Genomic DNA, 13,606 nt, shown 5'->3' on the forward strand with positions numbered 1-13,606 from the left:
GGCCAACAATACTACAGCAAGAATAAAAGTTAAACCTACTTTCTTTGCATGAACATTTGGGCGGCGTTATGCAAATATTCCCACATTGTGACGTAGACATGTGGGGGCGTGTTAGAACGAGCCGTTTTAGGTAGGCGTGGTTGACTCTTAACTTTTATAAAGAATATCTCTTTGGATTTGAGACTTTAGTCTTTGCAACTTTACAGATCTTCTTTATGCACCAAGAGTTTGTAACACTCCAAAGAGAAAGGAAAAATTGAAATGGCATCAATGACCCCTTTAAATTGAATATCACTATTTTACTCATGAACTCTCAGATGCTGTTTCAGTAAACATGGAGAGAGGTGAACGTATTTGAGTGCTGATTGTTGGCCTGAGATTAAAGACATGGGGCTGAAGCCCCCCCTGCATGAGGCTTAGATTTGCCTGCAGTCAAATCTGAAATTATCATTTAATTGTTCTCTTTCAAGTCCACTTATAATGTTAGTCAAGTGTTTGTAAAGTCTCTCTATGAATTAACCATTTTTGTGGCTTATTTTCAGTAGATGGTCTTGTATGGACCCAGCGGGAAACGATGGGTTCTGAAATTTTCACTGTTTCCATTGTACAGTGAACTTTTATGAAAAATATAAAGAAATTAATTTTAAGTTTTAACAGTAACTGACAGTATGGCCCCAGGCTCACTAACTATTTCATGTAAAACATAGCACACACTTTGATAAGAAATAATCTTAAGCAAATTACCTTTTACTGTACATTTTACTGTAAACATTTGCTTGTTTTCTAGCCTTTATGTGCTGCTTATGTGCCTGTGGTAATGTTATAAAACAATCCACCAAACTGCAAGTCAACATGCATTATGTGTGCTAAAGATCCAGTGCGGGACAGCGTTGTGATTTCCAAAGGTTCTTTCTCTGTCGTGTTTTGGTCCCTTGAGAGAACAGGAAGTTCCCGCCTCATCTTCAGACTGAGCCAGGAAGTGGAAAAGCCCTCTGGGCTCTGCAAAGCTGTTACCGTAGCAACACATTTCTGCCTTATTAGCTCAGAAATAACTGAATCCTGAGCAAATCTCCCACTTATATATATATATATATATATATATATACAGTGGGTACGGAAAGTATTCAGACCCCCTTCTGAATACTTAGGACCATGTGATATTTCAGTTTTTCTTTTTTAATAAATCTGCAAAAATGTAAACAATTCTGTGTTTTTCTGTCAATATGGGGTGCTGTGTGTACATTAATGAGGAAAAAAAATTAACGTAAATTATTTTAGCAAATGGCTGCAATATAACAAAGAGTGAAAAATTTAACAGGGTCTGAATACTTTCCGTACCCACTGTATATACCCAGAAGAGAAAAAATATACAGTGCTCAGCAAAAACAAACATCCCCAGTAGCTGCGAGTAGTGTTATACTGTATTTGGCGGCAGTGAAAGCTTAGGAACAGCTTGTGAAGGATGCGCTCTGCACTTCCCATCGGCACCACAATCTGGCTGAGTGTGTCCCAGCGGACACCATCCACAGCACCACAACACAATCGGCCCATTAACTTTTATAAAGAATATCTCTTTGGATTTGAGACTTTAGTCTTTGCAACTTTACAGATCTTCTTTATGCACCAAGAGTTTGTAACACTCCAAAGAGAAAGGAAAAATTGAAATGGCATCAATGACCCCTTTAAATTGAATATCACTATTTTACTCATGAACTCTCAGATGCTGTTTCAGTAAACATGGAGAGAGGTGAACGTATTTGAGTGCTGATTGTTGGCCTGAGATTAAAGACATGGGGCTGAAGCCCCCCCTGCATGAGGCTTAGATTTGCCTGCAGTCAAATCTGAAATTATCATTTAATTGTTCTCTTTCAAGTCCACTTATAATGTTAGTCAAGTGTTTGTAAAGTCTCTCTATGAATTAACCATTTTTGTGGCTTATTTTCAGTAGATGGTCTTGTATGGACCCAGCGGGAAACGATGGGTTCTGAAATTTTCACTGTTTCCATTGTACAGTGAACTTTTATGAAAAATATAAAGAAATTAATTTTAAGTTTTAACAGTAACTGACAGTATGGCCCCAGGCTCACTAACTATTTCATGTAAAACATAGCACACACTTTGATAAGAAATAATCTTAAGCAAATTACCTTTTACTGTACATTTTACTGTAAACATTTGCTTGTGTCCTAGCCTTTATGTGCTGCTTATGTGCCTGTGGTAATGTTATAAAACAATCCACCAAACTGCAAGTCAACATGCATTATGTGTGCTAAAGATCCAGTGCGGGACAGCGTTGTGATTTCCAAAGGTTCTTTCTCTGTCGTGTTTTGGTCCCTTGAGAGAACAGGAAGTTCCCGCCTCATCTTCAGACTGAGCCAGGAAGTGGAAAAGCCCTCTGGGCTCTGCAAAGCTGTTACCGTAGCAACACATTTCTGCCTTATTAGCTCAGAAATAACTGAATCCTGAGCAAATCTCCCACTTATATATATATATATATATATATATATATACAGTGGGTACGGAACAGATCTCTTTCCTTTACTCTATTAGTTTTTTCCCCACCCTGGTTTTGGCTAAAATGTATTTCTACATATATGAATGCACATACATTTTTGAGGCTGATATGCTGATGGAAATGCTCTGACAGATGGCTGCATATATAAAGTCTGTGTGATATTTGAACTGCTGAGTGAACACAGATTCAGGCCTGTGTGGTTTATGCCCACATAAATGTGGAATCCTAAAGAGTTCTGACTGAAAGAGGAAGAGAAAAGAGAAAAGAGTTTTGCCACTGGATGGCATCAGCCGATCTTAGTCACTGTTTCTTTGTTGTCTCTGGATTTAATTCAAAGAATGCTTTTTAAATGTTCGGATCGTCTCTGAATATGAGTTTGAGTCACAGATACTGCATTGATGCAGGCATTAATGGATTTATGGGGAGTTTTTAACATTGGAATAGATTGTGGCTAATTTGGAAGGAAGCGCCCTTATCTTGCTTTCTGGTTGTTGAGTAGTTAATGACTTTTTTTTATTAAAGATATTTGCTATGTCATCTAATTTTAAGGTTTGGACTTTTATTGAAACGCCTCTGCGTGTGTGTATAAGTGTGTAAGTCTGTTCTGTGAGCGGTCCACAGGAAACAGAGGTGAAAAAAGTGTCAAAAGGCTCTGCAGTGGAAGCTGCTATTGTGAGCATCCTGAGAGACACATCCAAATCAGAGTGGATGAAAAACATCCTCACTTTACTGAGGGTAGGGTGAACATTTAGAGAAAAGAACCTCATAAACCAAGATCATTGGAAAAAATGTGCCTGTGGTGACATTTCTGCAAAATGACATTATGTTGGTTTTTGCACTTTCAAAATGAACTGTCCAATGAGAGGCACTAAAAATACATTCAGTTTTATCAGAAACAGATGAACTTGACTGTGGCAATCTTTAAATACATTGGTTGTTATATGTATTGTGGTAGTTTGGACACAAAATTCCCGGTGAGTGGCACACATTTGTTCTATCACATTTGAAAATAATGTACCAAGTACACTATACCTTAACCGATTGTGTTAACAAAATCAAACATGAGGTAAAAACCCATTTGCTGAAGGAGCAGTGTCATTTTAGCTTGTTTTGAGTTAGTTTATTCTGACTCATGTTTCTTGGGACTCACGTGGTCCGCAATTCTGTATGCCTATCAGGTGAGCTACTGAGCAAGTTTACTCTGTCAGAAAAGCCATATGTATGGAGCTGGTTATGCAATGCAAACATCAACATGTATTAGTTTACATGTCCTTTGAGGTCATAACATGGTATTATGCAAGGAACTGCCTCAAAATAATTCTTTATTAATTAATAATTTGCCCCTGTAATCATAATTTGTGTAAAAGTTGTTGGTGTTTTACTGCCACTTGTGGTAATCTTAACTAGAAAGTGCAAAGAATTGTATGAATAGGTGGAGTTTTGCTAAAATTTCCAATGTTGGAATCTCAGATTAAATTTTATTGATGTATAGATGTTTTGCTTCAGAGACAGAATTGGCAGAAACCAGCTAATGACCTGTTTGAACAGGCTAATACCAGCTCGAAACCAGCTAGTGACCAACTAATAACCCGCTTTGTTTTAGTAGTAACTTAATGGCGAAGGTTTGTTGTAGCATATTGTGAAATCTAATGAAAACAGTTTGTATATTTGAATAATATCCTTTTTTCTGTCTCCATCTGTTTCTGACTTTGATTTTTGTGGACACACAAACATATAAGCCACTCAAGGCCCATACGGTATTTGTGGACGCTCAAATGCTTGAGTGGAAACACAGACAGAAAAAAAAAAGATATAAAAAATTAATACCGCCAAACACATCTGTACCAACACACACATCTTCTGAGCTTCATTTGCAGGTTCTTTCATGCAGCAAGATCTATATTGTAGTTCTGCATTGCTTTATCTCCTCACACATCCCTTTGTTTAGCCATCTTCTGAGTGTAAGCATTTGGTCTGATCATTTGTGCATATGCAAAGCCAGCATCACTCTCATCTTCTCACATGCCAAACCGCAACTTCAAAGAGCCCGTCTCAAGCCAGTGATGCAGAATGCTGTTTCTTTCTCTCTCTGACTGCTTCTGACAGCTTCCCTAACTTTGCCTTATCCTCTCATTCTGAACCTCCCATGTGCATTCTCTCCTTCTTTCTCACACAGGTTCACTTTCTCCAGTCTTAATCAAAGTGCAGGTCAGGATGTAGTTCTTCTGGAGCCTTGATCAATAGCTGTTGCACATGAAGAAAGAAAGAAAGAGGAGGAATTGAAGAAAAGGAGAGAGAGAGCACATGGACTTCTACTTTGTACATATTGGCATGGGCTATGCGGGTCTCCTCTGAGATTTCAGAGAGTGTTTAAAATGTTGAAAACAAGGTTCATTTGGACTGCACAAAACCGTGGATGTATGGATATACTGCAGATATACCTATGTCTTTCCAAAAGAGTTTAGGGTGTCCTGGGACTGGCATCATCATCAAGTGGCCAGAGCCTTTTTTTTTTTTTTCTTTTAGCATCGTTTAAGCATGAGAATTTAACATGAGAGCATTCTTATGATTTTCATAATGATAATTTTTTTTGTGTTATTTGCACATAATTTAGTTAATTGCTATGCATAATGATCTGTATGATCGGATACCTATATTGATATAATTCTATAATTATATGACCATGCATGGAAAAAAAAAATCATATTTTGTACTTTTATATGAAAAATTTTTAATAAGTATATAATATGAAAAAGTTTAAATGTTACATCTAAAATAAAAAAAAAATGTATAGTATAATTTGAGCTTTTGTATATTTATTTTCTATGACATTTATGCATGGTCTAGTCAGATTTTGATCAAAAATACAGTGTGAAATATTATTACTTTTTAAAATAACTGTTTTCTATTTTAAAATATTTTCAAATGTTATTTGTTCCTGTGATGGTAAAGTCATAATTTTCAGCAGCCATTACTCCAGTCTTCATTGTCACATGTTCCTTCAGAAATCATTCTAATATTCTGATTTGCTGATCAAGACAAATTTCTTACTATTATCAATACTGAAAACAGATGTGCTGCTTAATATTTGTGTGGAAACATCATTTTTTTTAGGATTGTGACATTGTCATAAGTTAGCTCTAATATGTATAACTCATGTTTGTTTGGTTTATATTATTTGTATAAATGTTTGTTCATTTTTCCCATTGTTTGTTTAGATTCTGGTGTCTTCACAACATTTATACAAATAATATAAACCAAACATTAGAGCTAACTTATGACATTGTCACAAAGACACTTTGAATAAAGTTTAGAGTTGTAAAATAAATTATTTGTAACATTATAAATGTCTTTACTGTCACTTTTGACCAATTTAATGTTTCAATTTAGTATTTAATATTTAAAAAATACTTTTCAACAGTATTGTATGCATTCTTTTTTTGTTGTTTTTACATTATTTATTGTACATCTCTTCTCTCTTAGTCATAAACTAACAGTTATCATGAGAATTAGTGCATGTCTTTTTCTGTCTCGCAGTTGTGATTACTGCAAAGTACATTTATTATTTATGTTCATTAAAAAGTCCGATTAAAAGCACCTATTCTACTAGATATGGACAGGGTCCAAAATTAACACACTTAATGCCAAATGTGAGTAAATTTGGCTTTGCCGAGTAAACAAATGGATTTAATGACCATTTGGCAGGTAATTTTATAAGAACAGCAACATAATCAATTTTTTTAAATGATTTAAATTACAATATCTGGCCCTTGCTGTTTTTACATCTACACATCAATTAAATTTAATCTGAGATTCCAACATTGGAAATTTTAGCAAAACTCCACCTATTCATACAATTCATTGCACTTTCTAGTTACAAAAGAGATATCTGGCCCTTGCTGTTTTTACATAAATGATGTGTGCACATCAAATTAAAGCCATGCAAACCCTCTACTAAAGCGACTGTTAAATAAGGATGATTGGTGTCTTCTAACTACCTCACAACTCCATACAACCACATTTTTTGTGAGATGGATAATGTAGCAGTTGTCCATCTAAGGATGGCACTAATGCCACCTTTTTATAACATTTGGTTTGACAGTTGAATTCCATTTCATAACAATGTAAAATAAAATAAAGAGCGTGTACATGTGCAATACATGAATACCCTGACTCGCAATCCCACTGCAATATTCACTCTTTGTTAGTAAAGCGCAAAGAGGCTCTCTTCTGTGTTTCTCCTGCTGTAAAGCTGTATTACTGAAATGTCAAAGACACCTCCAGAACGACAATTCGTTCATTATTCAGTTAGACTTTTTTAAACCTGCTGAGCTGAAAGTTGTGCTGTTTTATTTGAGTTCACTCCCTGAGAGGAAGACGCAGCAGTCCTGCTGAGTCTCTGTTCAAGAACACACTCAAGCATGCTGAGGCCTTGACAAACACAACACGGCCCTGCACTTAATATGCTGTTTTATGGAAACCATGGTTTGCCATTTGTGGTTTTAGCTTTGTTTCAATAAACAGGAAGCTGCCGTTGCCCAATTATATACCGCGGGATGTTACTGATGTGTGCTCCCAAACTGAACCTTAAAGTGCTGATGTTGTTTTCTCGACAAAGCAATATGCTTTTATGAAACTTTTTGTACCTTACTTAAAAGTACAGTGGAATATCATGTTATGGTGATGGTATTAGAGAGGTGCTGAGATATATATATTGTGGTACTGTATGATTACCATATTCATGTACCGTGGTATTTACATGATACTTAAGAGGATACTAAAGTTTTGTCCTGGTACATGTCCAAAAAACATGGCATTTCTTTTGATTTTTTTTTTAAACATGACAATATCATAGCATGTATTGTTATTGAAAAGTAGTAATTAAAAATCAATAGTATTAGTATTACTAGTACAAACCCTTTAATGACAGAAAGAAAAAAAAAATAGAAAGCCTTCACTGGGGAAAAATATGGAAAAAGGTTTCACTCAGAAATTGCTAGTAATTTTAACAAACAATTACAAAGAAACAGCAAGTAACATATTGAATTAAACATGACATTTTGAAGAATTTTCTTGTAAAATGTACACCACTAATAATTGTTTTATTTACAACTTTTAAAATTTCTATTTTACAGTGTATGAAAAAAAATGTAATTTGTGAAATGTATTGATATTATTTATTGAAATATTTTCTGAAATAAAATACGAATTAAAAATTGTATAAATATTTCGTGATAATACTCTTTTGCTTTAATATGTTTACTAGTTAATAGTAAAAACTAAATTTATTAAATTGAGGTTAATTTAATATAGAATTTATGGAATTATTAGGTTGATTTAGTTGCATTTATAATACATTAGATTAATTAAATGAAGTTACATTATTTACATAATTAACAATGTCTTCGAAAACCATAGAAAATATCTCACGTTGCAGTGCGGCATAACATAACATAATAAACAAATATGAATGATAAATGCAGGTCTGCTTCCTTGAAAAATTGGTAATGTTTCCCTCATGGTTTCTATCTTAATTAAGGAAATGAATCGCTGACAGTCATATCAGTTGGTATTCTTTAAAACATCACACAACCAAAACCCCCCATACTGCTTCTGCCTAAAACGTCTGTCTGTCCCTGTCATGTCAAATTATGCCAAACAGAGTGGGAGTTTTATGAATAAGAATCAATCTGGATCAGTGAAATATGCTTAGCATGCAGAGATGCCATGTTAGATAAGTGTGCTGGCTGTCTGTTAGCTCTGAGGTGCTGTGTAATTGGGGGCGTCTCTGACTAAAAACTGTCCTTGGATCACAGGAGGTACTCTGCGGTGGATTAAAACTCTTTTCTATCCTGCCGTCTGCCTGATTTGGAGGTAACTGATGTGAATTAGCGCTAAAGGGGCAGTAGGCTATTAATATTAGCATTAGCAATAGATTTCTTGAGGGAACAGATGCAGCGACTTGAGTCAGTTATGTCGTTACCATATTGTATTTTAAATATTGCGATAAGCCTGTACAGCTGAGAATACCTACAATGTTATGTTACTTGCTGTATATGGATCAATGACAATTAAAGGCACAATATGTAAGATTTTTTTATTAAAATATCCAAAACCCACTAGAACAGTGTTATATATTTTGCTGACTTGTGTACTTACATTATCCCAAATGTTTCGAAGAATGTTTAAATCCAGAGAAATAAGCCATTTTAACTAGTGACACGGACCGTGTCCATAGTGTCATTGTGTCGCCTGCCAATGACGTCATAACCCCTGGATTTCCGGTTTTGTTTTGAAGAAAACATGGAAACACCAAAGACTCTTTAATATGTTGTGCATTTTAATAGACCGGTGACGACCGCACAGAGTAGCATAATAACATAACTTTCAAATGTATCTAGTGTGATAAAACAGCGCTGCTTTTTTTCCCCCACATATGCACGACCGTAAGGAGCGGAAGCGGTCGACTGTGTAAATTTTACCCGTGGCTGTTTTTCAAATGTACATAACAGGTTTAAAATAAAACATTCAAGTCTCCCAGTCAATTACTTTTACTAAAATGATGTAATTTACAATCCAACGTTGTTAAAAATTATTTAGATAAAACCAGATCAAAAAACGGGGCATTTATACCTATAAGCACCAGCGGGTCAAATTGACCCGCTATATAATGCATGTATTTTCGCGCTGTCATTTTCTTGCCGCTTATGTTTTAACATTGTACATTTCTAGGCAACGCCTTTCAATGGAGAGTCTGGTGGTAAGTTATGCGTCCTGGGTTGGCTCAGCAGCTGACGGCTCATCTGACAGTGATCCAGATATCATATTTACATGTTTTAGCCTAACATTACTCTAATTGGTCAAACTTTGGGTTAATTATTAAATTTTTGTCTTGCCATATCGTTTATTGTTCGCTACGGTGTTGCTGCTATTCTAGTCTGGCTGTTTCCTGAAGAAAAAAACCCCGATCTATATGATGTAATGAATAAAACCATTTTTTTGATTACCCAAAGTTTAATGGTGTCGTTCTCTTATTCAAATTATAAATTATATAACTAAACAAATTAATAAATATTTAGGTGAAGCTGTGCGCTTGAATTTGTCATCGCATCATCCTATGCAGTGTGGTGAATTATTATTGCTCATTATTGTCTATAGGCTGTTTTAGTCATTCATAGCATGGGTTATCTTAATATATTGATTAATGACATTGTATTATAATATTAAACCACCCAAATATTTAGGCTACTACCTTCTAATTTCCGTTGTCAGTGCAGACTTTTTATTTTTATTTTTTTAGCTTAGGCTACTGACCATTATGAATTAGTGTAGCCTGCATTAAAAAGTCTTGAACATAAAACAACAGGATAAAAATATAGTTGATGACTAGACATAATAATTTCATGACTCTAGACACTTCTTTGTGAAGACAGTAGCATAATACAGTGAAATAATATGTTCTTTAGCCATATAAATACAGTTGCCATGTGCGTGGGTAAAATATATGTATAATTTTATATTCTTAAGATTTATAAATATAACTGTGTTTACAGTTTACATTTATACTGTATATTTAAACTAATTATATTTTCAGATTACTTATATACACACATATACAGTACATTCAGAATTATAGCTACATAATCACAATTTACATTTATATATTCAGGCTTATAACTATATAATCTGATTTACTTCTATATATTCATGATTTACAGTTATATATTAAGATTTGTTAATTAATATTTATTATATTAATTAATATAAATTAATATTTATTGATTATTTATATATAATAATTATCATAATAATTTTTGTTTTAAAAGGATTATTTGGACACTGAAATATTATGCATTACAAAGTTTATTCATTCTATGAATATTTTAAATGAATACCATTAAAATGCATTAATTTTGGTGTCACAGCTTAATGGGCTGTCCTTTGACATATCGCAAGTCATGTGACTGGAACAGTAGTCAGATTAGTCCAGAAGAAATTAAGTTTGGTTGACATGGATAATAATTATCATAATTATTAATTATCATAATAATTTTTGTTTTAAAAGGATTATTTGGACACTGAAATATTATGCATTACAAAGTTTATTCATTCTATGAATATTTTAAATGAATACCATTAAAATGCATTAATTTTGGTGTCACAGCTTAATGGGCTGTCCTTTGACATATCGCAAGTCATGTGACTGGAACAGTAGTCAGATTAGTCCAGAAGAAATTAAGTTTGGTTGACATGGACATTCTCAGATGCACTTGAACATTTCTTCTGTTGTTCTCTCCTTTAGTTTACTGCTTCTTGTCATTCAAAGATTGGTGCACACACACACACACACACACACACACACACACACATACTGGTTTCCATGTTTGATGGGGACCAACTTTATACACACACACACACACACACAGACAGACAGACAGACAGAATGTCCTCTATGGCAGTGGGTTTGGCTGGGATCCTGAGCCAAAACAATAGCCTCAAAACATCTGAGAGAGTTTGGCCAAAGAGTACACACACACACACACACACACTGGCTTAACTCCATAACAACTTATGGCCTAGAGTGTTGGGTCAGCACACAGAAAACCAGTTCAAGGACGTGTTTCGCGCAGAGAGCTCGTAAACCTGCTCGACACTCTGTGTGCATACAGAATGTCTGTGCTGGGGTTTGAAAATAAACTAGCAAGCGTGACCTTCACTGTGATGAAACTGAACCTTCATGTTGTAAATGGAATTTTGCTGATGTGTTTGGTCTTCTATTTACAAAATACTCCTAATGTAAAGCGGTAGAAGATCAACTTCAAAGACAGGTTGCATAAATCAAACTGCAGAGAACATTTAATACTCACTCTCACACTGTAGCCAAACAGGTTTACTGAAACCAAGGGCAACACAATATCTTTAACATTTTGATAGGGCTGTGTTTGCAGTTCCACAGTTTCTCAGTATGCTGTATATACTTTGACACAAATGTCTGCTTTACACCTGACATTAACTTGTTTTATACCATGAGTATTGCAAGTCATTCTTGCAATTTCAGTAAAAGCCTGAATCTGTGTTAGTGAGTTATATGTTGCTAGATGTAGTTACAGTAGATGCTGCTTGTTAGTAAAATGACTAACTTGCTAACACAGATTGAGGTTTAAAAATTAAGCTGACGAACAGTATTCATAACCATATGTCACAGAAAACCAAATATTTAAGTTTTCAATGGATAAATATGCATAAAATATGTAAGCTAGCCCTGTATAGCAGGGCAAATAACCACTTCGTCAGCTGACCTGAAACTAACTTTCACTATATAATAAGGGCCTATTTTTGGGCCCTGTATGGTAAAGGATACTAACAGAGTTAAAACAAAAATCGAAAGCACTTTTAATAACAAATATTTTACCCTATATAAGAACTGCTAGGTTTTGATCCGATAACCAATTTATTCTTAATGCCAGGTTTAAAGCCTCTTACATTTTACCGTATGCTTTCAAAGGCTGCGTTCTGAAGTCCTTTACATGACATTTCATGTACTTCAAATAAGTTCTTAAAAATACTTGCAATTAAAAATGTAAGAAAATATGCTGAATTTCAAGTTCTAATATTAAAAACTCTCTAACCGCCTGCAGTCTCAGGGTTGCTGTAATGCAAAGAGGGTATTTTCTACCGCAGAACTGCCATCTTGCTTTGTGTCGATTGCTCTTTGTTCTGCAATGTAATGCTGGATGAATTCCATTCTTAGGTGGCCCAATGGGGGCTCAGGCAGACAACAGGTCCAATCCAGTGCCATTGTCAGGCAGCTTAGCTGCCACTGTCTTTGTTATGGAGTCTCTATGATGATCTTGTTCCATTTCAATAGGAGAGCGGTGACAATCACCAGTGCTGGGACGAACGTGCATATTCTGAATCTGGAGTGACATGGTGTGTGTTGTGGTGTCTTGTGCGTGTGTGTAAGGATTGCACCTCTTTTCTATATTTATCTTCAAAGTGTGCCACCTCTCATGTGAGCTCTAGCCCAGAACCTGGAGGGAGAGGGAAATATAATGAAAAGGAGGAGGGTTTAGGGATGAACTGTGTTCATTGTGTTAGTTGGTATCTGGGACACTGCAATGCCACATCTCACCCCACTTTATTGTCTGCTTTCATATTCTGCTGTGTATGTGTGCACATTCATGTGTGTATATGTAAATGTGGTGGGTGAAATGCTAATGAAACCATACACTTGAACAAGCAACAACCAATATATTATTATTCTGCTTTGTTTTTATTAATGTACTACACTGATTATCCACAACATTAAAACCACCAGCCTAATATCAAGACCTCTGAATTTGTCCTGTGGTTTCTGGCACCAAGACGTTAGCAGCAGATCTGTTAAAGTCCCTACAAAGTCAATTCTGAGAATTGTTTCTCAGAATTCTGTAGTACTGAACAGTGGCGTTAGACCGTTAAACAGTTTTTCACCAATTCTGTGTTCAGGATTTTTTGGGCGGGGCTAAAACGGTGGCTCGATGACGCACTGGAGCCACCGATCATGGCCCCTCCCCTAACACTATAATAACTGTCGATGACGCACCGGAAAAAATATGTATGAGCAAATATGTATGGCTTTGTAAATCCAATTAAGCTGCTAGGAGCATCCATTCAGGCTGTAGTGGTATTTGACACTTAAGAGGCAGCAGCTTTCCCGCGAGTGGGCGTGGTTTCAGCGCAGACAGCGGACACGCCCCCAGCATTTGAGAGCAGAGGATACTGCCCATTTTTTTTCGAGATTTTGATAACTTTATGTACTTAGCGGATTTTTTATCATTCAAATTTGGTTGAGTGATTAATAATACATTTTTCTGTGGTGTGACAAACTCAGAACACATACTTAATATTGACTTTACCGGGACTAGTCCTACAGGTTGCAAGGTGGGGCCTCCATGGATTGGATTTGTTGGTCCAGCTCATCCCACAGATGCTCAATCTGATTGAGATGTGGGGAATTTGAAAGCCAAGCCAACACCTTGAACTTTCTGTCATTACCAGTATTAAGTTTTTTTTTCTTTTTTGGCAATTTGAGCAACGGTAGCTCTTCTG

General features: G+C 35.5%; 1 long non-coding RNA gene across 1 annotated transcript in view; it reads left to right on the plus strand.

Annotated features, from left to right (window-relative positions):
* The window catches only part of LOC107697639 (uncharacterized), an 18,884-nt gene extending 5,615 nt beyond the window's left edge, over positions 1-13,269 (plus strand). Inside the window, exon 3 of the long non-coding RNA XR_001635226.1 lies at positions 13,204-13,269. This is a non-coding gene — a long non-coding RNA (uncharacterized LOC107697639). The remainder of the gene's footprint in view (positions 1-13,203) is intronic.
* Positions 13,270-13,606: the final 337 nt, after the last annotated feature.

The sequence above is a fragment of the Sinocyclocheilus anshuiensis genome, unplaced genomic scaffold, assembly GCF_001515605.1.
Source record: "Sinocyclocheilus anshuiensis isolate Anshui unplaced genomic scaffold, SAMN03320099.WGS_v1.1 scaffold801, whole genome shotgun sequence".
Taxonomy (NCBI): Eukaryota; Metazoa; Chordata; class Actinopteri; order Cypriniformes; family Cyprinidae; genus Sinocyclocheilus; species Sinocyclocheilus anshuiensis.